At 41.9% G+C, this 19,690-nt stretch overlaps 1 protein-coding gene across 2 annotated transcripts in view; it reads right to left on the bottom strand.

Annotated features, from left to right (window-relative positions):
- trabd2b (TraB domain containing 2B) overlaps positions 1-19,690 on the bottom strand; it is a 385,425-nt gene that overhangs the window by 136,014 nt on the left and 229,721 nt on the right. The gene's annotated exons all lie outside the window — the stretch shown is intronic.

The following is a 19,690-nucleotide window of genomic DNA, read 5'->3' as shown; positions in this document are numbered from 1 at the left end:
GCCTTAGTCAGGGAGGTGACCAAGAACCTGATGGTCAATGTCAGAGCTCCAGAGGTCCTCTGTGGAGAGCGGAGAACCTTTCAGAAGGACAACCATCTCTACAGCAATCCACAAATCAGGCCTGTATGGTAGAGTAACGCACATAGTACTCATCTCTGCAAACGCACATAGTACTCATCTCTGCACCTCCGAAACATTAAATATGGCACTATTAAATGTCAGAGCTTTAACTAACAAAACGTTTTTTATCAACGATCTTATTAGTGATAAAAAAATAGATCTTATTGCACTAAATGAAACGTGGTTGAATTCAGATGCCGCGTCAGTTTTAATCGAATCTGCGCTCCGGATTACAGTTTTACTCATTCAAACCCGCCAGGGAAAAAGGGGCGGATTGGCTAACATTTACTCGAGCCGATTAAAATGTAAAGATGTCAGTTTTGGTAAGTTCAAGTCCTTTGAGTATCTCGCCGTTGTTATTCATGGAGATTCTCAAGTTCTAATACTATCCGTGTATAGACCTCCTAAATATAACGCGTCGTTTTTTGAGGAATTCTCTGACTTAATGTCAATTTTAATTACTAATTATGACACACTCCTAATAGTTGGCGACTTTAATTTTCATATAGATAATCAGTGTGATCTAAAAGTAAAAGAATTTATGAACCTCCTGGATTCTTTTGATTTGAGACAACTCATAAATCAGCCTACACATAAAGCAGGTCATACATTAGACTTAGTGATTACTAAAGGACTGAAAGTTGATATAAAACAGATCATTGATATTGGTCTATCAGACCATTTTCTTCTACTTTTAATATAGAAATAATGATAAACAACACTCATGAGAAGCATATTGTTAAAAACGCTTCTTTGATTCGCAGCAGCTTTAAAACTTACAAACATTTTAAGCAATCAGTCCGTTTATAGTGCCAGCTATAATAGCGAGGACAATGTAAATAGTAAGGTGGAAAGATTTAATTCTAAAGTGAGAGCTGCTGTTGACATAGTTGCACCTGAAAAGACAGTGAAAAAATCTTCTAGCATTGGTATACCATGGAAGACCCAAAGAGTGTCTGATTTAAAGAGAACATGCCGTAGAGCTGAGCGTCAATGGAGGAAGAGTAAACTTACTATCCACCACGAAATATTAAAAGTCAAAATAACAGAATACAATAACACTGTCCGTCTTGAGAGACGCTGCTATTTCTCTAATATTATAAATAACAATGCTAGTAATCCTAGAGTCTTATTTTCAACAATTGATCACCTACTAAACCCAGGTAGCTCAAAGGAATGCCTCCTAAGTGCTTCCAGTGAAACCTGTGAGGCTGTCGCTGTATTCTTCAATCAAAAATTAATGATATTAGAAATAACATAGTATATCTCCCCAACACTAAGGATCCCCTAAACCCCAACATCCTGTTATAAACAAATTAAACTCTTTCACTAGGATAGATTTACCTGATTTACAAAAATAATATCTCAATTAAAACCCTCCACCTCGTCCTTGACCCGATACCAACAAGGTTTTTCAAAGAAGTATCAGGCGTGCTAATTGATAATGTTCTTGACATAGTAAATTCGTCACTAGATACTGGGGTCTTCCCAGACTGTCTTAAGACTGCTGTAGTTAAACCCCTACTTAAGAAACATAATCTTGACCCTCGCTCTTGAAAATTTTAGACCCATCTCTAACTTGCCCTTCTTAAGTAAAGTTCTAGAGAAGGCAGTCATTATGCAGTTAAATGACCACCTAAATAAACATGCTATTCTTGATAAATTTCAGTCAGGTTTTAGAACAAATCACAGCACAGAAACTGCACTCGTTAAAGTAGTAAATGACTTGCGGGTAAATGCAGACAGAGGCCATTTATCTGTTCTCATCCTCTTAGATCTGAGTGCTGCATTTGACACCATTGATCACAACATTCTTAGAAATCGCCTTAGTCAATGGGTGGGCCTCTCTGGCAGTGTCTTAAATTGGTTTGAATCCTACCTGACAGGGAGAAAATATTTTGTTAGTTGTGGGAATTACAACTCGAAGACACATGATATCCAATATGGTGTTCCACAAGGCTCTATCCTGGGTCCGCTGTTATTCTCAATCTACATGCTTCCGTTAGGTCAGATTATCTCAGGGCACAACGTGAGCTACCACAGCTATGCTGATGACACACAGCTGTACTTATCAATAGCACCTGATGACCCGATTCTATTGATTCACTAACACAATGTCTGACTAGTATCTCAGAATGGATGAATAGTAATTTTCTCAAGTTAAATAAAGAGAAACTGAAATTTTAGTGATCAGCAATAATGGATACAATGAGGCTATTAGAAATAAACTGGATACATTAGGATTAAAAGTCAAGACGGAGGTAAAAAGCTTAGGGGTGATTGTTGACTGTAATCTGAATTTTAAATCACATATTAATCAGATCATTAGGACAGCATTTTTCACTTAAGAAACATAAGTAAAGTTAGACCTCTTTATCACTGAAAGATGCTGAGAAATTAGTTCACGCGTTTGTTTTCAGTCGACTAGATTACTGTAACGCACTCCTCTCAGGACTACCCAAAAAGATATAAATCGTTTGCAACTAGTGCAGAATGCAGCTGCTAGAATCCTAACTAGGAAAAGAAAATCAGAACACATTACTCCAGTTTTGATGTCACTACACTGGTTACCTGTGTCATTCAGAATTGACTTTAAAATTCTGCTTATGGTTTATAAAGCCTTAAATAATCTCGCCCCATCTTATATATCGGAATGTCTGACACCTTATATTCCAAATCGTAACCTCAGATCCTCAAATGAGTGTCTCCTTAGAATTCCAAGAACAAAACTTAAAAGAAGTGGTGAGGCGGCCTTCTGCTGTTATGCACCTAAAATCTGGAATAGCCTGCCAATAGGAATTCGCCAGGCTGATACAGTAGAGCACTTTAAAACACTGCTGAAAACACATTACTTTAACATGGCCTTTTTATAACTTCATTTTAATCGTAATTTAACTTAATCCTGATACTCTGTATGTTCAATTCATCATAACAACTATTCATGGTGGCTCTAAAATCGGTACTGACCCCTACTCTCTTTTCTGTTTCTTTTTCCGGTTTCTTTGTGGTGGTGGCCTGCGCCACCTCCACCTACTCAAAGCTTCATGATGCTCCAACAATGATGGACGGATTAAAAGGAAGAAGTCTACGTGACCATCATCATCATCAAGCCCTTCCGTGAGAACCCTAAATCCAAAGAGGACTGTTTCATTTATGTTAGGTAGAATGCCCAGAGGGACTGGGCGGTATCATGGTCTGGAATCCCTACAGATTTTATTTTTCTCCAGCCGCCTGGAGTTTTTTGTTTTTCTGTCCCCTGGCCATTGAACCTTACTCTTATTCGATGTTAATGTTGATTTATTTTTTATAATTATGTCTTTCATTTTTCTATTCTTTAATATGTAAAGCACTTTGAGCTACTGTTTGTATGAAAATGTGCTATATAAATAAATGTTGTTGTTGTTGTTGTTGAGTTGCCAGACGGAAGCCACTCCTTAGTAAAAGGCACATGGCAGCCCACCTGGAGTTTGCCAAAAGGCACCTGAAGGACTCTTAGACCATGAGAAACAAAATTCTCTGGTCTGATGAGACAAAGATTAAACTCTTTGGTGTGAATGCTAGGCGTCACATTTGGAGGAAACCAGGCACCACTCATCACCAGGCCAATACCATCCCTACAGTGAAGCATGGTGGTGGCAGCATCGTGCTGTGGGGATGGAACTGGGAGACTAGTCAGGATAAAGGGAAAGATGACTGCAGCAATGTACAGAGACATCCTGGATGAAAACCTGCTCCAGAGCGCTCTTGACCTCAGACTGGGGCGACGGTTCATCTTTCAGCAGGACAACGACCCAAAGCACACAGCCAAGATATCAAAGGAGTGGCTTCAGGGCAACTCTGTGAATGTCCTTGAGTGGCCCAGCCAGAGCCCAGACTTGAATCCGATTGAACATCTCTGGAGATCTTAAAATGGCTGTGCACCGGCTTCCCATCCAACCTGATGGAGCTTGAGAGGTGCTGCAAAGAGGAATGGGCGAAACTGGCCAAGGATAGGTGTGCCAAGCTTGTGGCATCATATTCAAAAAGACTTGAGGCTGGAATTGCTGCCAAAGGTGCATCGACAAAGTATTGAGTAAAGGCTGTGAATACTTATGTACTGTACATGTGATTTCTCAGTTTTTTTATTTTTAATAAATTTGGAAAAACCTCAAGTAAACTTTTTTCACGTTGTCATTATGGGGTGTTGTGCGTAGAATTCTGAGGAAAAAATGAATTGAATCCATTTTGGAATAAGGCTGTGACATAACAAAATGTGGAGAAAGTGATGTGCTGTGAATACTTTCTGCATGCACTATATATATATATATATATATATATATATATATATACACATAACATTTGAAGTCTGAATCACAATCTGATTATTTGGGTGGTCACCTACCAGTAACGATTGTGGTTGGTCTGCAAGTCGGCAAACATCTGCCAGGGGTGCCCTCTCAGTTGCGAGAAGCAGATCATAGAATGTTACGTAGTTAACTGTCAAATAATGCAAGGAGTACGCGACACGTGTTTCGCCCTGTTTTGGGCTCATCAGGCGTACACACTCCACTGCACCCCTCATCTGGGATCGAACCTCGGACGTCAGACAAAAGCACTTTGATTGTGACATTGTGAGAAAAAAAATCCTCTTCCAATTCCACATTCAGCCCATACCCTCCCCAAACATTTTTTTTCAAATCCCTTCTTTAGTCGATATAAATTGGAAGGCTAACTAGATCACAGTCGGAGTTTTGCAGTAGCTCGCGTGTTTGATCGTGTGTGTGGGATGACCCGTGTGTTTGAAGAAAAGAGATCTTAGACTGGCCGCTCTGTATGTCAATCAAGTGGCAAATGGCATAGGGAGGATATAAGATAGGCTAACGTTTAAAATTTCTTTTTTTTTTTTAATGCAACGCGATCTACCTGCACTCCCTTTGCAATCTACAGGTCAATCGCGATCGACGCATTGGACACCCCTGGTCTACTGCAAGCCTCTCTGGGATGTGTGCGTTTCTAACCGATCTCTATAATAATAATAATAATAATAATAATAATACATTTTATTTATTTGTAGGCACCTTTCTAAACACTCAAGAACACCGAACAATCGACAAAACACAGATTATAAACAAAAGTAAAATACAAAAGTTAAAATCAGACAGAGTAATTGTTATCAAAGAGAAAAAGCCGTCTGAAACAAATGAGTTTTAAGTTTAAGACGGACGAAGGGGACAGTCAAGTGGATGGAGGAAGAGGATCTGAGGGTGCGGGAGGGAATGGCAACATGGAGAAGGTCGGACAGATATGGAGGGGGGAGGTTGTGGAGAGCCTTAAAAGTTGGCAGGAGAATTTTGAATTGAATTCGGAACTGAACTGGAAGCCAATGAAGCTGCTGCAAGACGGGAATGATATGGTGAATAGAGGGGTCTCTAGTAATGACAGTTGAAGCTTATAAAGAGATCTGCGTGAAAGATCAAAGAAGAGGGAATTGCAATAATTCAGACGAGAAGTGACAAGGCTATGAACAAGGATAGCAGTGGTGTGGGGGGGCGAATACGATTACTGTTACGCAAGTGGAAATATGCAGACCGGGAGATGATGTTGATGTGGGACTGAAAGGATAAAGTACTATCAAGGATGGAGAGCCCAGCCAACTCTGCGGAGAAAACTCATTTTGGCCGCTTGTACCTGCGATCACATTCTTTCAGTCGTTACCCAAACCTCATAGACTATAGCTGAGAGTAGGGACGCAGATTGAATGGTAAATTGAGAGATTCACCTTCTGACTCGGCTCCTTCTTCCCCACCACAGACCTCATAACTGTGCTCACAGCCCCAATGCATCTCTCTATCTCACCTTCCCTTTATCCGTCATGAACGAGATCCAGAGGTATTTAAACTCCTCCGCCTGAGGCAGTAACTCACCTCCCACTCGGAGAAGACAGTCCACCTTTTTTCCTACTGAGGACCACCACCTCAGATTTGGAGGTGCTGATTTTCATCACTGCTGCCATTTTACACTCGGTCACAAATCATCCAAATGCCTGCTGGAGTTCGCAGCCAGCAGGACCACATCATCTGTAAAAAGCAGTAATGAGATTCTGAGGCCACTGAACTGGAGACCCCTACCCCCCCCTCCCCGGTTGTGTCCTGATATCCTGTCCATGAAAATCACAAGCAGGATAGGAGACCAAGCACAGTCCGGGCAGAGTCCCATGCTCACTGGAAATGGTGCTGAACAGAGTTCTCACTGTGATTATACTGGGACCTAACAGCCCTTAGTAGTGGTCTGGCTACAATGACGTCACTTCCAGGTCCGGGCCCGATCACATCACTTCCGGGTCCATCCACAATGACATCACTTCTGGTTCCATCCATGAAGACGTCACTTCCAGGTCCAGGCCTGATGACATCATCTCTGAGTCCGCCCACAATGGCGGGCGGGTCCAACTATGATGACGTCACTTCCAGGTCCGGCCACAATGACATTACTTCCAGTTCCATCCATGAAGACGTCACTTCCAGGTCCAGGCCCGATGACATCATTTCCAGGTCTGCCCACAATGACGTCATTTGTCCAACTATGACGACGTCACTTCCGGGTCTGGCCACAATGTCATCACTTCCGGTCCCAGCCACATAGATGTCTCTTCCAGGTCAGGGCCCGATGATATCATTTCCGGGTCCACCCACAATGACGTCATTTCCAGGCCCAACTATGACAGCGTCACTTCCAGGTCTGGTCACAATGAAGTCACTTCCATTTCCAGCCACAAAGACATCACTTCCAGGTCTGGCCACAATGTCATCACTTCCGGTTCCAGACACAAAGACGTCATTTTCGGGTCCAGCTATGAAGACTTCACTTCGGGGTCCGGCCATGATGACGTCATTTCCGGTTCCCTACCTTAAAGCCCAGACCACTTCCTGTGTTTCCTCAGATCAATGTTGGACTCAGTCCTGTACAAATCTGTGCAACCTATTTTGCCTTTTGCAGCCATGGGTCAAGTATACGGGTGGCTACCCCAAACCTTTTTTTCTGTGTGTCATGACTATTTCACACTACCTATGTGTGTGTGTGCGTGTGTGTTAATCTTAAAGCTGTGACAGTAGAGCAACCCCGGTAATGAACCTGAAGAGTACACTTATCCCTGTTGAAAATAAGTAAAGGGTAAGTATGGGGGGATACCACGATAATTCACAATGATATTGGGTTGCGCTTGGTCACGAGAGGATCGAGGCGCATACATTTTAACAGTATAAAGTGGGTCACGCCAATAACAAAGTTGAGAATCACGGCCCTTGAGCGTTCCTTAATCTGGACAGGCTTGCTGGGATTCTGTCCTGCTTCGGTTTGCATAGAGCCAGCAGTTGTTTGTTTCATAGCCTAACCCCTTAGCCACTAGGGGGGCATACTACCTGCGCATTTCATATACTGTATTTATGTCTTGTAGAATTTCATTGTTTTTTTACTTTGAGTCTTCTGAAATTAAGGGTAGAAAAGATGTGTCAAGATAAAGCTGAAGGGCTACTTTCTGCAATTCCACTGTCTTCCTTATGGGGGCAGCAATGAGCCGCATGCTTAATGATCACAGAACTGGCTTGGAATCCACACTCATTTGAAGGCTTTCATATTGGCACTAACAACTTCTCCACACATCAATGATTGACGCCCACTCAAGCGGGCAGGCATATCAGAATTTGCAGCATTGTTCCTGAAGGCTCCTGAAGGTTCCTGGCAGCCCTCCTTGTTTTATAATTATTATTATTATTATTATTTGAGAGGGGAATGGACTTCCCATATTAATTAATCAAAGTCCTTACAGACAAGCTGGTTCAGTTGGTGGAAAATACCTTCAACACGTTCTGTGGTTCCTCACATTGATTTCCTGTATGAAGAAAGCAATGGGCATCCAAGAGCGTCAAAGGTGCCAATATTCCAGAGCACCAGTAGGAAGCGCTCCAAGCACAACACACACCTTCCTGCAGGAGGCTCGGCCATTGCCCCTCTGCTGGGCATGTCTGTCGGCCAACCGCTTTGTTTAGTCTACTTTCCCACTCCTGGAATGCCTGGCTTTAGTTTTAAACCATTTTTCTTTGCGGTCTCTTTTATAGGAATATCAATGCCTGATGTGCCCGTTGTGCCCACAGACCCAAGTTGCTCATGGAGTGTGCCTGTGAGAGGGGAAAGTGGCACACGCAGCACCTCTTCAAATCTTTACACCCCACCCCGCCAATTTGCCTAAGGACACTAGTAGTCACTGCAGAAAGACTGGATTATTGGCACACGCAGTGGCAGGGTGCCAGGCAGTCGAGGGACGCCCCCGACCAATGCATTGATTTTTTTTTAAATTCCATTTTCTACTTTGTTCACTCTTCATGAGGCCCGAAGCCCTGGAAACTGGAAGATGTGACGAGAATGCTGACTTTGGCGGGCTCACCTATGGACAAGCCAGAAAAGTCAGTCATCCGTCCATCCATCTGTTCAGTGACTGCACATTTTCCATTGTGGAGTTCTGGATATGCCAAAGCATCTCCCGGTAGGATCAGGTACCAGGCAGGGGCCAACCTGGGATGTGATGCTAGTCGGTCACAGCAGCATCACCAGATGGCCTCTGATTGCATCTACACTTTATATGGTGGCCTCCATCACCATGACTTACTTTATATAGTGCCTTTCACAGCAGACCTCAGCACTTACAGTCATATGAAAAAGTTTGGGAACCCCTCTTAATCCTTAGGATTTTTGTTTCTCATTGGCTGAGCTATCAAAGTAGCAACTTCCTTTTAATATCTGACATGCCTTATGGAAACAGTAGGATTTCAGCAGTGACATTAAGTTTATTAGATTAACAGAAAATATGCAATATGCATCATAACAAAATTAGACAGGTGCATAAATGTGGGCACCCAACAGAGATATGACATCAATACTCAGTTGAGCCTCCTTTTGCTCCTTTGAGCCTCCAGACGCTGTCCTCCTATAGCCTGTGATGAGTGTCTGGATTCTAGATGGAGGTGTTTCTGACCATTCATTATACAAAATCTCCCCAGTTCAGTTCAATTTGATGGACAGCCTGCTTCAAATCATCCCATAGATTTTCGATGATCTTCAAGTCAGGGGACTGTGACGGCCATTCCAGAACATTGTACTTCTCCCTCTGCATGAATGTCTTTGTAGATTTCCAACTGTGTTTTGGGTCATTGTCTTGTTGGAATATCCAACCCCTGCGTAACTCCAACTTTGTGACTGATGCTTGAACATTATCCTGAAGAATTTGTTGATATTGGGTTGAATTCATCCGACCCTCGACTTTAACAAGGGCCCCAGTCCCTGAACTGGCCACACAGCCCCACAGCATGATGGAACCTCCACCAAATTTGACAGGAGGTAGCTTTTACTTGGAATGCGATGTTCTTCTTCTGCCATGCAAAGTGATTTTTGTTCTGACCAGATAACTCCATTTATGTCTCATCAGTCCAAAGCACTTTGTTCTAAAATGAATCTGGCTTGTCTAAATGAGCATTTAATACAACAAGCGAATTGTGGCGCGAGTGCAGAAAGGGCTTCTTTCTCATCACCCTGCCATACAGATGTTCTTTGTGCAAATTGCCCTGAATTGTAGAACGATGTACAGACACACCAACTGCAGTGAGATGTTCTTACAGGTCTTTGGAGGTGATCTGTGGGTTGTCTGTCACCATTCTCACAATCCTGCTCATATGCCACTCCTGTATTTTTCTTGGCCCGCCAGACCTGCTGGGTTTCACAGCAACTGTGCCTGTGGCCTTCCATTTCCTGATTCCATTTTCTTACAGTTGAACCTGACAGTTTAAACCTCTGAGATGGCTTTTTGTAGTCTTCCCCTAAATCAGGAGACTCAACAATCTTTGTTTTCAGATCTTGAGAGTTGCTTTGAGGATCCCATGCTGTCTGTTACTCTTCAGAGGAGAGTCAAAGGGAAGGAAGCACAACTTGTAATCGACCACCTTAAATACCTTCTACCACTCATGATTGGACACTCCTGTCTATGAAGTTCAAGGCTTCACGAGCTCATCATACCAAGTAATCAGCGTTGAGCAGTGACAGGCATTCAAATCAGCACAATGACAAGGGGACCCACATTTGTGCACAGCCAGTTTTTCACATTTGATTCAATTTCATACAACTACAGTGGTGTGAAAAACTATTTGCCCCCTTCCTGATTTCTTATTCTTTTGCATGTTTGTCACACAAAATGTTTCTGATCATCAAACACATTTAACCATTAGTCAAATATAACACAAGTAAACACAAAATGCAGTTTTTAAATGATGGTTTTTCACACCACTGTAAATACGGCGTCACTAAAAATCTTTGTTCGGAAGACACCACAGTACTCTAATGTTCCCAGGAGATGAAAGATGTACCACTGTTATCTTTTATGTTGAAAGGAGAGTCAATTATTATGCAGGCTGAGAGGGGGTCCCAAAACTTTTTCAAATGACTTTATGTCTCTCAAACCAACGTCCCACCAATGGACACTTTGCACAACATGGGGTCATTTTTTCCTTCCGATATTGTCAGACATTCTTAACTTAAATGTATATACTGTAGTGCTTTACACAACAGGCATATTTTATGTCTTTAAATGCCAATGCCCACCCAGCGCAAGCCAGGGTGCTGCCAGCCTGCTGTTCTCTAAACCATGTACTCCATTTCGGAATAAAATGTTGCATGACATGTGCCCTGCGGTGGACTGGCACCCTGTCTGAGATTTTGTTTCCTGCCTTGTGCCCTGTGTTGGCTGGGATTGGCTCCAGCAGACCCCCATGACCCTGTAGTCAGGAAATAGTGGGTTGGATAATGGATGGATGGATGACATGTGCATTATAAATGTGTGTTAGGGTATTAAATAATGTTATAACGTGCGGTATATGTGTTATATGAGGTGTGTTATAAAGTGTGTTAATGTGTTATATGATGTGGGTGTTATGCAGTGCTGTGCAAGTTCACACCTCACAAGAACTCCCTCAAAGTTCACATCACACAGATTAAAATGAATAAATTCTCGTTCATAGTTCACCATTTCAGTTTTGAACGAGTTCATGTTCCGTTCAGTTTGCATTTTTAAGGAGTGAGAATAAATGACCCACGAGTTGACTCTTTTCAATTTTGCATGCCTTATATTAGGCTATTACAGGGATCTTGAATACAATACAATAATTATGAAGACCTTTTTATTTGACTACACTTTATTGAGTTATATCCAGCAGCAAACACGTATAACCATAAATGCTAATATCCTCCCGGTCAAAAAAGAAATTAAATAGATACAAGTATACATGTAAATTACCGCTCTGTTTCCAACCATGTAACACAAATGGTGACTGTTGAACCAGCATGTTGGTGAACTAACCGTTTACGCTGCCGGTCAAAATTTGCGTCACATATTGCATATCCAAAAATATAAAGTGGCCTCGCGAAGTACAAACGTTGAGCTTCACCACGTGTTCGTGTTAGCGGAGGTGCAGCTTAAGCACAAGCAGGCAGACACTGACAGCGCCGATTTGAAATGACGTTCTTTTTTTTCCACCCTGAGGACAAATAAATGGCAAAACATTCGTACGAAATAAATATTCGGAAAAATCCACTATTTGTTTTTATCCGAATACCGTATTCAGATTCGGCTCCACTCCTGCATTACAGGGTAAGGCAAAATGTTTAATCAGGACCTAAACCAGATCGAGAATGTCACCTAAAACTGAACAAGCTCACGTTCAAGTCCTTCACTTGCATATGTTACGTGAAGTTCACTGTTCTTAGAAAAATGAGCTTCTTCAGTGAAGGCGCACTTTGAACTTGTTCATGGTGTTATGTAATCCTGTATGTTATTTAAAACACGTTATACAGTATGAGTGTTACAGTAATATATGATGTGATACGTTTTATATGCATGTTAATATTAATTAATGTTTGTTACAATATCTATACTAATAAAAGGCAAAGCCCTCACTCACTCACTCACTCACTGACTCACTCGTCACTAATTCTCCAACTTCCCGTGTAGGTAGAAGGCTGAAATTTGTCAGGCTCATTCCTTACAGCTTACTTACTAAAGCTAGGCAGGTTTCATTTTGAAATTCTACACGTAACGGTCATAACTTTCGACAACGTCGGCCATGTTGAACTTTCTTATTTATGGCCCCATCTTTACAAAATTTGGGAGGCGGCTTTCCTGTGCTAACCGAAACCGATGTACATACTTATTTCGGTGGTATGATGCCACTGTCGGCCGCCATATTGAACTTTCCATTGGTCTTTGTTACCTATGGGCCCATCTTCAAGAAATTTGTTACGCGGGTTCCCAACGCTAACTGAATCCTACTTACGTACATATATACGTCCATAGCCTGCAGCTCGGTCACCGTGTGAGGCGGCGTTGGGTCCCCCATCCCCACTCCTCCCACATTGTTGGCTGCCTGCCTATATAAGGCCGTCCGTCGCACCAGTCTCTACATTCCCTTCCTTGCTTCGCCACAGGATTCAAAGTCTCCCTACTGATAACTGCAGCCTTGTTATTTAATCCACGGCTTCTCTGCTGTTTTATTGTTCGTTTATTACGATTATAGTTACTGTGTTGGTATTTTAGACTTACTTTACATTCCTCAGGTACCCATTTCCTTTATCATTCCAACTGTACCCCCATTAACATGTCTATCGAGGTGATCACCATCGATCAAAGAACTGTCACTTACCGAGTGGTTTCCATGCCCGGAGATGGCACCTGCCTTTTCCATTCTCTGTGTTACATATTGCACGGCCATATCAGGCTCACTCTTGATATCCGGAGAAACATTGTGTCTTATGTATTGAATGACTGGACAGGTTCAAGGTGTGGACTGATGACGGTACAGGAGATAATTATACTACACAGGAGCACTAGAAGAGTGAAATGCTTAAGCCCTTCACCTATGGATCTGCATGTGAGTTGATGGCTGCCGCTGAATTGTTTGGTTGTCTCTTTCAAGTGTACCGAAATGGCCAAATATTTTACACCTTTGGACAACCGCCAATGCCTCTTAAACATCTTAGACTCACAGGTGACGATTTCAGTAGTGGACACTTTGATGTTTATGAATGTTTAAACTCTCAAAAGCTGGATGTGATTTTATCGATGAAACTGGTTGTGTGCTTACAACGCTTGACAGATGCCGAATGTCACTTCAACACAACAAGTCCTGCAAATACTGTCGTAATTGAAACAAACCATGAAACTCAAACCGATTATGACAGCAGCAATCCAAGCTGTGAGATTTGAGACAAGATTACTGTTCACATGGCCGACTGTACGTTACATGCTCAAGAGTAAGCTCAGCGCACAGCTTGGTCATATTACAATCGGTGGGCCGAACTGACAACATGGTATACAAAGAGATCCTTAACAAATAATTATTGGTATATTTTCGCTCAGTTTAAAAAGGTTGAATTTTCTTCTTAATAAAAATTTTAAGGCAGTACTTCGCCGCTGTGAAGCGCGAGTACTTTGCTAGTTTGTATATATATACACAGATAAAATTCTGTTACAACAAACTTCCAGGGAAAATAAAAATATTTCGTTGTAATGAGATTCTGTATTTGTTAGTACAGTGTTTTCTTTAACTTGCGTCCAGGCATCTGCAATCATTTCAATAGCTTCTTTTGCGTTAATTTTAATCTCCTCCTGTCTACAAGTTATGTTGACGAGAATTTTTTTTTGCGATAATACACTTTCAGGGTGCAAATGATTCCAAAATTCAATGGCTGAAGCACTGTTGTGTAATTGGCTGGGAGGAATTCAAAACGAACATTGCTTCCACTGTATGTGGAAGCATGTTGTGGGCAGCACAGTTATCAATCATAAGCCAAATTATCCGTTTCTTGTTCTTCATATTGTGAGGTTTCTGAATTCTTTTGGGACCCCCCCTTCCCCTCCCCCCTCCTCACCCAACGGGAATGTCAAACTGACATGCGTCCCGAAGCGCGATTGCCGCGTCTGTGTAAGACTGTTTGTCCGTTGCCAGGGCAGGGTCGCAGCGGTGCAGTGAGGCTCCACAGAAGTGAATCCTAAAAGATTGGGGTCGCGCTTTAAGTCCCTGTCTTACACCCCAAAACACGAGGCTGAGTCTCAGTAATTTAGCCAAACCAGCTTTAATTAACTTGAAACAGGAACAGCACAGTTATTTGTTGTAGCGTGATCTACCACTCTGCTATACACAGACACAGCAGTCCGGCAGGGATGTGCCCAGGTTAGTGGCTAAGTAATCCTGTGCCACTAATGTGCTGCTAATTGATAATGTTCTTGACATAGTAAATTCATCATTAGATACGGGGGTCTTCCCAGACTGTCTTAAGACTGCTGTAGTTAAACCCCTACTCAAGAAAAATAATCTTGACCCCTCTGCTTTTGAAAATTTTAGACCCATCTCTAACCTGCCCTTCTTAAGTAAAGTTCTAGAGAAGGCAGCCATTATGTAGTTAAATGACCACCTCAGTAAACCTGCTATTCTTGATAAATTTCAGTCGGGTTTTAGAACAAATCACAGCACAGAAACTGCACTCGTTAAAGTAGTAAATGACTTGCGGGTGAATGCAGACAGAGGCCATTTATCTGTTCTCATCCTCTTAGATCTGAGTGCCGCATTTGACACCATTGATCACAATATTCTTAGAAATCGCCTGAGTCAATGGGTGGGCCTCTCTGGCAGGGTCTTAAATTGGTTTGAATCCTACCTGGCAGGTAGAAAATTCTTTGTGAGTTGTGGTAATCAAATCTCAAAGACACATGATATCCGATATGGTGTTCCACAAGGCTCTATCCTGGGTCCGCTGCTCTTTTCAATTTACATGCTTCCGTTAGGTCAGATTATCTCAGGGCACAACGTGAGCTACCACAGCTATGCTGATGACACACAGCTGTACTTATCAATAGCACCTGATGACTCCGACTCTCTCGATTCACTAACACAATGTCTGACTGTATCTCTGAATGGATGAATAGTAATTTTCTCAAACTAAATAAAGAGAAAACTGAAATTTTAATGATTGTAGTGATGGCACTGTTGGTCCTCCACTCGTGTGCGTGTCTTCATAATCCGAGCTGACGACCTCATAATCGTATACGTGCAAAAGAAAGTGCAAATCGCCTTAATATTAGTTTGCCACGGTGTAGAAAAGGGGTTCCGTGTTTGCACTTGTCTGGGCTATAGCTCAGGGGGAGGATGAAAAAAATTAAAAGTGCTCACTTTGACTTAAGGCAGAAGTGCAGTCAGCGTCTCAAAGGCTGGCACAGCTATTTAGCTGGGCAGGAGACCCCACTTTTTGCAGACACGTTCACGATATCAAAAGTCTCCGCACTCTTTGGAGGTCATTCATATATATATATATATATATATATATATATATATATATATATATATATATATACATATATAGCAAAATACCCGCTACCATGGAGAAGTAGTGTGTTAAAGAAGTAATAAAAAAGAAAAGGAAACATTTTAATAATAACGTAACATGATTGACATTGTCATGAGTGTTGCTGTCATATATATGCCTGCCTAAATAAGTCACCTAAACCGCTCTTACTTTTTACCATTCATTTAATCCTGGCTAGTGGCGGAAAAATTATAAAATGGAAGGAGGATGGCTTTACCAAAACAATTATTGATGGCGAATCGATTATTCATAAAGCTTCAATTGGTGATCTGTTTTTCTGTGTTAACCTTTTTCAGACTTCTTCTCAAACCAAGGTGGTGCGAGGGTAAAATGAATCAGGAAGCGCTGATCAATGTAATCGGTGTACCAGGAAATCATGCATTGACAAAAGCTCCCCTTTGTTTGGAATGCAAAGTGTGATTAAATGCATTATTTTTTAATGCATTATGGAGCACATGCATCGAAGCTTCTCAGCTGTGCTTGTGCTAAGAAAAGGAAACATTTTAAAAATAACGTAACACGATTGTCAATGTAACCTTTTGTAAGTAGTGCCTGGAGGATTCAGAGTGTGGAGAAACTCTAGAGACAGCGTGTGTATTAACTTGTGGATTTTTCTGTGAGTATTTGGTGGCAGTGTGACGAAGTTGCTTCGAAGACGGCGTTAGCCATGAGCTCAGCTCAGAGCGAAATGAGGTAAATGGGAGGGAGATGATGACGTGACTCCCCACCCGCCTTAACTGTCAATCCCCCCACAAACACAGTCTCTTGGAATTTGCATAAGCACAGCCCTTCACCTACAATTTTAACTTAGTTACAAAGTGATCAAAACTCTCATTTATATCCTGCGTCCTCTCATTAAACTTGTATCCCACATTAGCCGTGGGCATGACAAACGCCAGCGGCAGCCTGTCTATGAACTTAATTTAAAGTTTAGGTTTACACCGTGCTTTGTTTCTGAAGTAGCAGCACTCATGAATATGGTAGTATATGCCACTCGCTCGCTTCTTATTGTTTCGCTGCCTTCTCAATTATATAATGCATGTTTTCTTCAGCGCTTTTTGGAGCTCTTCCTGGTTTTCTACGTAATGTGTTGATAGTCAGTTCACGTGATTACGTGGGAGGCGTGATGATGTCACACGAAACTCCGCCCCCCACGACCATCAAGCTCAACTCTGTTACATTATATAGAGAAAATTAGCTTCCAGTTATGACCGTTACGCGAAGAATTTTGAAATGAAACCTGCTTAACTTTTGTAAGGAAGCTGTACGGAATGAGCCTGCCAAATGTCAGCCTTCTACCTACACGGGAAGTTGGAGAATTAGTGATGAGTGAGTGAGTGAATGAGTGAGTGAGTGAGTGAGGGCTTTGCCTTTTATTAGTATAGATTAATTAATGTTGACTTATTTTATTTTCTTACTGTGTCTTTTATTTTTCTATTCTTCACTATGTAAGGCACTTTGAAATACATTTTTTGTATGAAAATTTGCTATAAAAAATAAATGTTGTTGTTGTTGTCTGCTCATGTAATTAACATGTAACATGGGTGCATCATTTCAAAGAAATTGGGTCAGCCTTAAAAAAGAAGTCCCCAGGTGGAGCCACTTTACATACTGCTCGACAATCAATGGCAGCTATTCGACGGCGCGTCATTTCATGGCCTCCGAGACCCCACATCTCAGTGTGTGTGATTTTTATTGGGGGGGACATCTGCCTGGGCTTGATGATGTCACTTCAGGTTCCAGACCCGATGACATCATTTCCCCTCTCCAGCTTTAAAACCGCCATGTTTTGCCTGTCACCTCAGTTCTCTTTTGGACTAATGTCTGTAAAGACCATTGCTTATATCTTTGCCCTTTTGTACAGTCAATTTTCAAGTATACAGGGTGGTGACCCCAAACCTTTTTGCAGTGCCGTTTCCATCATTTCACCATGTTAATGTATTATGTGATGTGGGTTATAATGTGAATTAACTGTCTGCTAATCTTTTCACATAATACGGTACCATGGCTGTCCATTTGTCTGTCCAGGATTTTACCTGAAATTTGCTACACAAACACATACAACGTGACCTCTACTGTCCACTATCAGGGTGATGATTGACCTCCGAGGTCAAAGATCAACCCAGGAAGTTCAAGATAGATAGATAGATAGATAGATAGATAGATAGATAGATGGATAGATAGATAGATAGATAGATAGATAGGAAACGTGCTATATAATAGATAGATAGATAGATAGATAGATAGATAGATAGATAGATAGATAGATAGATAGATAGATAGATAGGAAACGTGCTATATAACAGATAGATAGATAGATGTGGAAGGCACTATATGATAGATAGATAGATAGATAGATAGATAGATAGATAGATAGATAGATAGATAGATAGATAGATAGATAGATAGATAGATAGATAGATAGATAGATAGATAGATGTGGAAGGCACTATATAGGAGATAGGAATAAGCATCAAAGGGTGTTAGAGAAGACATCCACATTGAGACCCCCAGACCATATTATTGACCAAGTGCAGGATTTGAACCCAACATGCAGGATCAGTGAGTCTGCTGCAGCACCCATAAGCCATTATTCAAACGTGACTCTGCCTCTCATTTATATAGCGCCTATCACAGTGGATGCCCTAAAAATTACATGGCACTGTAACAGATGCTGAGTGAGCTGGCATGTCTGATGGTCCCTGAGCACAGAGCCTGATTACGCCATTATTTCTCTATGTGCCCGTTTATTTTTGAATTTTTGCTAGTAATTAAAATTTCCAATGAGCCCCAAGTCGGGAGCACAATGAGCAGTGCGCTGAAAGCTCTGATTATTTTTTTTTTCCTTGTAAAAATAAATTGTTCTTAAATTTCATTTGCTACAAGGGCGATCACCTTCTGATCGGCAATGCACAGAGCTGGATGCGAGTCAACATGATGAAGTTACAATAATGAATCACGTCTACAGGAAAGAATTCAACAATAGCCATCCATCATTCTTAATGGCACTCGTGGCATCAGAGTTTCCAAATGGGGGCAGTCCAGAAACAAATGGTGTGTGTGTGTGCGTGTGTGCAGCAGAGCAGGGCAACATCAGTGTGCCAGTGATGCGCCACAGGGCAGGACTGGCCAGTGTGGTGACTTCTGCAGGTGTGTCCTTTGCCTCGAGTGTGGTGACTCCTCTGGAGGAGACAGTCCTGTCACAGCCTCATCCTTCAGGCCCACTGACATTGCAGATTCAAACTGTGGCAGTTTCCTTGAGGACAAACTGGGAGGCCTAAAGAGTACTGAGGGTGTTGAAACACCAGATGATGAGAAATGAAAACAGCAAAGGGACAAAGCCAGGGCCCCGGGGGCTCAGAAGGACAAGATAATACGTGGAATTAAAATGCACAATCTGGGGCCTACATGAGGAAAAGCTCCACAGGACACTAAGAGAACTTGAGGAGTAGTTTTATCCACCGAGTACCATCACCAGCACATTTATAGCCCGTGATAGTGGCCATTTTTGTAAAATGTTTCATTGGATTTCTGTAAGCGTTTAAACTAAAGTTACAGGTATGTGCCGCTTAACATCTGCGATGCGTTCTGAAAAAGGAGATGTTATGCTGTTTGGAGGTTAAGCCCGAGTCAGACACGGAGTGACGTGTAATGATCCACTTTACAGTGTTACGCCCAAATAACTCTCATGACCATATCTTTCTGCCATCTAGTGGATGAAATAACATAATGCCGTAAAAATTCAATTTATGGTAACTCTGTGGTAACTCATTGATATTCATAAGTGGGGAGGAGCCTTCAACAAAAACACAATGGCAATTGAAAGGCCGCAAATCCAGTTTAAGAACAAACTTGAATGGAATGATTGCTTGAATCAAGTGTGGCTTTGACATCAGACGTAGACATGGAGGGTAAAACTGATGCATACGACATACTGCACGTCCAAACCTCCGTGACACAACTGGGGCCTCATGCATAACGCAGTGCATAGAATTCACACGATAACATGGCGTAAGGACAAAAGCGGAAATGTTTATATGCACAAAAAATCCAGATGCATAAATCTGTGCGTTCGCCAACTTCCATGTTCTTGCACTCCATAAATATCGATCAGCGTGAAAAGTAACACACGTGC

This window comes from Polypterus senegalus, chromosome 14 (genome assembly GCF_016835505.1).
Source record: "Polypterus senegalus isolate Bchr_013 chromosome 14, ASM1683550v1, whole genome shotgun sequence".
Lineage (NCBI taxonomy): Eukaryota > Metazoa > Chordata > Cladistia > Polypteriformes > Polypteridae > Polypterus > Polypterus senegalus.
This window is presented reverse-complemented; position numbering and strand designations above follow the sequence as displayed.